The sequence below is a fragment of the Cornus florida genome, unplaced genomic scaffold (assembly GCF_030987335.1).
Source record: "Cornus florida cultivar Cherokee Brave unplaced genomic scaffold, ASM3098733v1 CherokeeBrave_3.0.0_Hap2_Chr10, whole genome shotgun sequence".
In the NCBI taxonomy this organism is placed as follows: domain Eukaryota; kingdom Viridiplantae; phylum Streptophyta; class Magnoliopsida; order Cornales; family Cornaceae; genus Cornus; species Cornus florida.
The window spans coordinates 107,103,340-107,112,184 of record NW_026775580.1 but is presented as its reverse complement, the minus strand read 5'-3'; the positions used below and the strand labels follow the sequence as shown (position 1 = coordinate 107,112,184).

The 8,845-nt window shown below is 33.7% G+C and overlaps 1 long non-coding RNA gene across 1 annotated transcript; it reads right to left on the bottom strand.

Annotated features, from left to right (window-relative positions):
• Positions 1–200: 200 nt before the first annotated feature.
• LOC132276825 (uncharacterized) lies at positions 201–2,116 on the bottom strand. The gene is made up of 2 exons (XR_009470931.1): positions 1,139–2,116; positions 201–791 (listed from the first exon to the last, which is right to left on the bottom strand). It is a non-coding gene; the product is annotated as an uncharacterized LOC132276825 (long non-coding RNA).
• Between the last annotated feature and the right edge of the window lie 6,729 nt (positions 2,117–8,845).

The window sequence follows — 8,845 nt, the reverse complement described above, 5'->3', positions numbered from 1 at the left end:
AAGAATCAAAGCAAAGCAAAATACTAGTAAAATGAAAAACAAGAATACCGTACTATATATGTAGTATACAAATCCATTTCACTTTAAATTCCATGGTGTTAATAGGAGGAGGTAGATAGTGTGAAAGATTAATGCAATCCCATTGTATTTGAGGAGTCAATTTTACATGTGCATGTACACCAACTAACTAATTCATCATTGTCAAAGGAAGAAGAAAACATATTTATAAATACGTAACTCAGAGTTTCATTTGAGAGGATTACAAATTTAACTGAATCAGTGCATTTCATGTCTCAAAAAGCTTACTTATTACATACACTAAACAATGAACATTGGGGTTCACTATCCAGAAGGCATACAAACTGTTGAAACTAGTAGAATATATCTAATAGCAGGATGCCATACTAAGGGTTTCAGATTAATTAGTATGATAATAAAGCTAATTAAGGGGTATATTAATGCCTCTCTCTCACACACAAACTTAGGCACATTAGGCATTTGACTGACCCTCTCACTCTCTCTCTCTCTCTCACACACACACATCAAGCTAGTGTTGTCCAGTTACAGAGATTATAATACGAAGGCCAAATAATCACAACCAGATCAGTGGGTTGGCCTTTTACAGATATATGGAAGTAACTAAAATAAAATCAAGCAGTAGGATAACATTGATCCTTATATCTTCATATAATCAAGAAGCATATACCAGTAAATATCTTCATCTCTTCAGCCATTACAAACGTACTAGTCTACAACAATTGATCTTGCTCAGATTCTTAACACTAGGCTACCTGATTCAAACACATACATAATAAGCACAAACTGGTGGGTGAGGGTTTGGTGGGAAACAACAAAAAAAAGTCTAGTGTAGAAATCAATCAAACAGATCAGATTATGTGCAGGTATTCTGTTACTACAAATAAATGAATTTGTTAGAAAAACGGACATCTCAAACAAATTTACAAAAAATATATTGATTCTCTGCTTGATCGTTGTAACATATATAGCTCACTACATATCTTATATATACATCTATTGAGTAATACATATACATATACATATATATGAACCTAGCTAGATACCAAATCTGTGGAAGAATAGGTCGATCACAAGAGAGAGAAAGAGAGGAGAGTTTTACCAGCCAAAGTCCAAAGCCAGATCTGAATTCAGGTAGATAGCAGAAACAGACAGATCAGATTCTGAAAGTCATGATGAGAGAAATGATGAACCACAAAAGTGATCTTCACTTCACTGACACAAAAAACACCATCATAACATAACTTGGACCAGAATCAGAAAAAATAAAAAATAAGTAATGATGAAACTTTCTCACAAAAGATGCAATCTATAGTCAAGATCCTTCATCATTACACCAATCTGCCCATAACTAACAATCGTTAACGAGATCTCTAACTTAGAAAAAAAAACACCCATTATCCAAAAACATAATCATTTCTCAATAAAAAAAAGTAAAACTGATGGATTATACAAACCTCACATTCAGATCAAACAGATAATCATCTAAAGACCTGGAAGCAATGCTTGAGGGGAATGAAGCCTGGTCCGACAACACTAACACATGATCAAATCATCTGATCCATCTGTTTCACATACTTATTACAACTAGATCTATGTGTATATACAAATATATATATATATATATATATATATATGGATATGTATAAAATTTGATCAAGCAAGGGTCCTCGAGCCAGACAACATTCCCCTCAAAAAAGAAAAGCTCCCTTTTTTTCTTGATCATCTTCAACTCTCTCTCTCTGTCATGTTTCTTTTGCCCCTCAAGAGTTTCGCCTCTCTTCAAGGGGGATAGAGAGAGAAAGTGTATCTGTGTGTGTGTTTGTGTGTGTGATGATGAAGAGAATGATTTGTTTGGGGGTTATAAGAAGGTAAAAGGAGTGTAAGCCCAAGTAAAAAGACAAAAGCTACTAGCAGACCCTGACCCTACCAGCTGGGTTCCAGAAATGACCACGACCCATGCACCCACCATACACCACTTTCACAGTTTCACTCTCTCTCTCTACAATTCACTCTCATATCTACCGTCTGATTCTAAGTGTTATGACCTCGTACAACCATTGACTACTATAATAAACAACAACAAAGTTAAAAACCGACCATCACACTTTTTGATTTTGATCGATGATAGAAGAACAGTGTCATCACCCTGCTGCAAACATTGGGTCAAGAATTGTACTAGTGGCCTACATGTTGTCAAGACTCATTATAGACCGTAGGATGGTGAGACTCTACTGTACGATGATGAACTTACACACAAATATATGGTGATGATGAATTGATGATCACTACTACTACTGTTGTTTTTAAAAGGTATCGAAATTTAATAAGGCCATACAAGTGAGTCAGGACAGTGACTGAGTTGTTGAGCTGCCCGATAATAGAAACTCCATTTATTAATGTCTGTCTCACTCTCTCTCTCTCCCAATTCAATTACTGCTACTAAAATATATGTATTTTTTTTAACTGTGTATATATATATATATAGATATATAAACATTTTATAATTAATAAGAATAAATATTTTTTTAAAAAAAAGTTTGCTTTTTTCATGAAAGAAGGGGTCCCTCGTTTGCCGCATCCTTTTCACACTGGCGAAGAATTCAAGACGACGACCGACAGACAGGGTCAGGGTCCATAACCATTTTCTCTCTCTATATGTATTGATATGACTATGTGTATATATATTTATATATATATTCCCGTTTTTCACCTTCCCAATTCGTCGGCGACTTTTAAGCGTTTTTACTTGCGAATTGTTCGTGTTGAATCGCTCGTTTTTTACGAGTTAATGTGTTACTCAGAGACAGAACTGGCAACGATTCAGTACTCGGCAGACATGGAAAGTGACAGTATATTCACTGTATTAATTCAATTGTACAGTACGTACAAGGGGGAAAGTAAAACACGACGTCGTGTCAAAAGCGATGACTTCTTCATTACCTGATTGGGAGCCACGTCAGCCTCAACAACTCAATTAACGTCACTTAAAAAATGTCAAGATACATTTTTAATCGCACTGTTTGCTTTAACTTAGACATTGATCATAATATATAGTGTCATTATTGAGTCATAGGTTCGTCAGGTTACATGTGAGCCTAAGAAGGATAAAACTGGAATTTAGACAATGATATACCATAAATAATGCATTGAAGTTATAATGAAGTATACATTTTAATGTACTAGAGTACCACTTCATTCTGTTGACTAATTCTTATTTGATAACAACACTTGAAAAATAATTATTGAAAGTTTTAAAATTCAGTTAATACAAGTAGTAAATTAAGTATTGATTTGTTAATTGATTGAATTTTAAGTGTTTGTATTAAGTGATAAATAAAATATATCTCCTTTAATACATTTAACTGATTAATTACTTAATTTAGTCAGAACTAAAAATAAAATTGAGTTTTGATATTTTGACTCACTCTTTTGGAGTGAATTTGACTTGCAGTACTTGTGGAGGAGAAACAAGTGTATAGTAAGTACCAAAGCCTAAGCAAATGTTGATTATTATATATATATATATATTTCTTTTAAATTGGAGGCGGGTTATGATCAATTGCTTAGAAGGTTATTGTTATTTCAAGAAAATCGTTGAGAAAAAATCTATTTTGATAATTATAAAACATCCCTATATTTCCTTGCATGCAAGACAGAGACCTGGCATAACTGTCATTTTCCACCAGAAATAGTGGACAAGAATGAGTGGGGTCCAAGATCTTCTTTGTGTCTTTGTTTTTTTATCAGCCCATTTCACGGGTTTTTCTCTATTGGTTTCTCATTTAGCTGGAAAACATAAACCTATAATTAATAAACTTTGACTTATCACAAATCATATATCTACGTTTACTTCCATCCAAAACACCAAAAAAACATATGTAGCCCCCACAATCCATCTGTTTTTAATGCACAACTTGGACCCTATCCAATTACCCAATATCATCAAAAAAAAAAAATTGTTTCTACTTTTTTTTTCCTTTTCATTTTTTTTTTTTTTTTTTTTTTTTTCTTTTTCCCTGGAAAATGATTTACTACACAACATAAAACGATAGAAATCAAACAAAAAGATTTATGATGTTGTACCAAAAATAAAATGAAGAGGGACCACAGCAAAAGTAAACATATTAACGTGGAGAATAATGAATAGATTGGCAAGACGTGGACCTATCAATTGAAGTCATAAGCAATGCCCCATCACACACGGCGAAAACCTACCACGTCTTAACCTTCTCTTTTTTAGAATACAAAATAAGCCAAAACTGAAGTTAGAAGGGTATTTCTGTTTTTTAATTCTAAGGGTTGGTTTGGTTAGCGGAAATTGATGGTGAAAAGTGAAAGAAAAAGAAAGTGAAGTTAAAGAAAAGAAAATTATATTTTTATCATGTATTTGGTTAGCATGATTTTTTTGTAAAAAAATTGTGAAAAAATATTATTTCATTAGTTTGGTTAGCAAGAAAAGAGTTTTTTGGCTAATTAACTTTTAAAATTCCAAGTTGTTATATGTGTGTGTGTGTATATATATATATATATATATATATATATATCGGCTTTAATGGTAATGTATGTAAGCAACTTTAAACTTAACTGATACCTGTATTGGCCAAATAATCATTTGCAGAACATTCCTGTGATTTTTTTTACCGAGGGTGAAAAAAAAGATTGAGTTACTTATTTAAATTGCCGCTGAGTTAACTTTAGAGAGGCAAGGCACTACCAAAAATTGAGAGTGAATCAAAGGTCAGGTCAGAGTAATGTAAAAAGGACAATAAAAAGTAGCGAAAATAATACTCTTCCTATCATTTAGCAAAAGGTTAAGAGTGTCCCTTACGAATATAGCATGAGAGAAGAAGAGTCTCTCATAATTCTAATCATTCATGTAATTACTGAACTCACGCATGGTTGACAGATATAAGGACAAGCATAGCATATAGGTCATTTTTTAAATATATACATATATATTCATAGCCCTAACACTAGTCCCTTCTTTTTACAACTTTCATATGTCAATTGTCTTTCCCATGCTCGACCACCCACAGTAGTACTGTTAGTTTGATGCAATATCAGACATGCCATCTCAATTAATATTTTATCCTTAATATCTTCAGAAAAATTATGCATGATTTTTGTAGTGTGTGTATATAAATGCAGTAACAAATTAGTTTTACCATAAGAAAAAAAAAATCAATTGTATACATCTACTTCAATAGACAAGGAAATTAATTGAGGAAGGAGCTAGTGTATCAACAGTGCTAGTATGTTTCATCTGAAATGAATGCTCAAGCTAAGTTGATGAATATCATGCCGTACATGTGTTTGCAAATATAAAGTGAATCATAAATACTTGAACTTAGAACTGTATGAAATGTAGAACTGTATAGAATAGGATTACCTAGCTACAGAAAAAATAAAAAATAAATAAAAAAATCAAGGAAGAGAAAAGAGCAGGGAAGAAGGTTAATTTAATGGGTAACATCCTAAAGTTTGTAGGTAGGTTAGTGGGTTACCATGAAATTTGCTCCATAGCATCCTATGTTTTCAAAATAATTGACAAAGGAATTAATATAATTATATAGGTGAAGCAATAATATTAATACAAAACTGCACACGCCAATTAATTAGTTTCAAAACGTACTTTTTTTTTGTTGGCAAGTAAAGGTCAAAATGTATAGTCGTCCAAGTAATTTTTTTATTAAAAATTTACATTGTACATTCCTAAAATGCAGGTACAGAGCCATATGTACAATTTTCTGAAGAGGGTGCACGAAAGATGTAACCATGCCATGCCCCCACTCACTCTCTACACACTGCACATTAGAGTGACAAACGGAGAGGACGACACTGGCTCCAGATTTCAACGCTTTACAGTCTTTGAAAATTGCGAACTAGTGTGGCATGACAGAGAGAGTAATATAACAACAACACGTAATGTCAAATCTGCATGTCCAGCGCAGGTTGTCGAGACTTACATATCTATATATATATATATATATATAATAAATATACATGAATCTATATATGGTATACCTACCCCCTCTAGACAACAATAAAAAAGAATCTGATATGGTATATAATACATATGTGTGTGTGTGAGATTGAAATGTACCAATTAATTGATTAACAAAATAATGGAGTTTACTAACAATCAAGGTCTATTTTCTATCAAACTCAACAGTTGGTTTCCTCGAGGATTACACTTCCAACACTCAAACACACTCCCCTAAAAACGTATAGTCACGTGCTCTCTCTCTCCCTCACTCACTCACTCATAATCTTTCTCTCTCTAACCTAACCTAACCTATCGGAAAAAGGGAGGGGGGAGTAGTAGTTGAAAAGTAGGAAAAGGGGAAGCAACCCCTGTTGCATTTACCAGCTTTTAGATAGGTACCCAAGTCAATTTGGTGTCTTTGATCGAGAATTAAAGGAAGATACTCTATAAAGATAAACCATTTACAGAAAAGGCTTTGAAAAAGTTAAACACACACACACACACACAAACACAAACGCACTTCACCTCCAATTTCACACCCTAAATTCGTTTTTTCAATTACAATTAAAACCTCTGGTTTCATAGACTTGTAGATAGGAGACTCCTATTTTTTAGAGCCCAAAAACTTTTATCTCAATCATTTTAATTAGTGAAAGTGGTACATGTAACTAAATTTTCCCTCTGGTATTAGACTAGTCAACATGAATAAAGCAATTTCGATGCCCCATCTAGGAGTTTGTGTTCAAATTGACACAAGATGCTATTAGTAAAACTCACTTGAATATTGACTATTAAAAAGTATTAGTATTGAATTAATACAGCATTGAAGACTTCAAATCATACAGAGGAGTATTTACAATAGGAAAATGATTTTCGGACTTAATTCTCTAACCTATTGCTAGGTTTAAGTGTTTCAATCTTATTTTTATGTAAAATTTCATTATAATGATAAGATGCCACAAAATCTTCTTAATTTATAATTGATTACATGGTTTTATATGCATTGACTTTTTAGCACGAAACACTCAATTGAATCTTGGAAACAATAAGAAATCCAAAAAATATATATATATGCACCCGGATGAATTAGAATATTTTGGTATTTAAACTATTCTTCCATTTGATGATTGATGGCTTCTGTATATGGAACATGGATACCTTAATACCATCAATCGTCAAAGCACTGCCTAAATTGAAAGCAATCTCAGAGAGCAAAAGAAAATTACTTAATTTCAAAAGATTTGAATAAGATGCCTCAGATATCAGAATCTTTCACAGCCAGAATTGCTGCATAGATATATAAGTACTCCGTGTAAAGCCAACAATAACAAATATAATTTTTTAATAATACTTGCTGAGCAGCATGGTGGACCCCACATTTTTAAACTAATGTGTCTCGTTAGGATGGGCCGATTCGGCCCAAACAGCACGGTCCATAATTTATATACATCGTGGAAGTTTAGGCAAGCAAAAGGTACTCAGATAAAAGCTCACACCTATCCATAGGTTAGAATGGTCTAGTATAGACCTATGTTGTTACGTCGTCATACTTTCTTTCATCACAGTGCCAATGGCTCAACCAGTGGGATTGGCTCTCATTAAATAAAATTTAGTGAATTGGGGCATTAAATGAAATTTGACTCAATTGAAATGCGATAGTTGAGCATTAATGGTAATTGTTAGAGCCACTATTTTGTTATGAACTAATATACATTTCACTATTCTCTAAGTTGGATCTCTTTTACAGGATTTGCTTTGACTTTTCATCCTCTAATCCAAGATCCCATGAGTCATTGATGAGCCTGATCAATGTTATCACTCTTTCAAGGTTAATCGCTCGATGATATGGAATTTGGTCAAAGCTTTAGGTGATGACAGTTGTCAAAGCCTACTCGAGACTATAGGTCTTTCGATTGACTAATTGGTCTAGTTCATTTGTCACTTGATGACTAGGTTGTCGAAATCTAATTGAGTTTCTGGATTCTTTGATCAACTAGATGTCATCGGTTCATTTGAGGCTCTGGGTCACTCGATGATCTGGTTGTCGAATTCTGATTGAGACTTTGGATCCTTCGATCGACTAGCCATCCTTGGTTTATTCAAAGTTCTAGGTCACTCGACGACCAGGGTTATGAAAGTTTGATTGAGGGTTTGGGTTCTTCAATCAACTAGTTAACCTTGATTCATTTGAGTCTATGGATCACTTGATCATGATGACATTGACATGTGGTGATGTGGCACACCAATCTCTTGCAACTTTCTTTTACTTAAGTCTATTTAATCAGAGAAGTATTTTGGACTGTCACTCTTCAAAACAGGTATAGTTGGTAAACATATCAAACACATATAATAAAAAGCATATCTCATCTTCTAGGATTTCATTTTCCAAGAGGGAAGTATTTTCTCCTGCACTGTGAAGGGTAGAGATCACCCTCACCAGCCAGGTGGACTCGCCAGTGGGTTGATCGATCTATACTAAAGGCAACAATTTATCAAGCTATCTGTTTCACCAGTTGGTTCATGCCAATTCTTTCCTCTATATGGGCCTCTGTTAGTCTCTGTGATGACAAAAAGTAACAATACAAATTTAGTGGCTTTTTGACTTGGGCCCGGTCCATCCTGAACTTGAGTCCAGATCTAACAGTTGACCCAATCCTTAAAACATAAGAACCTGTAGGCCCAAACCTATTTAAAAAAGGGACAGGGGGATGCCACCTGGCTTATGGATATAATAAAAAAATCCAACACAATGGGACAATTGATTGACCTATCTCTCTCTCTCTCTCTCTCTATATATATATATATATCACTTGATATTTT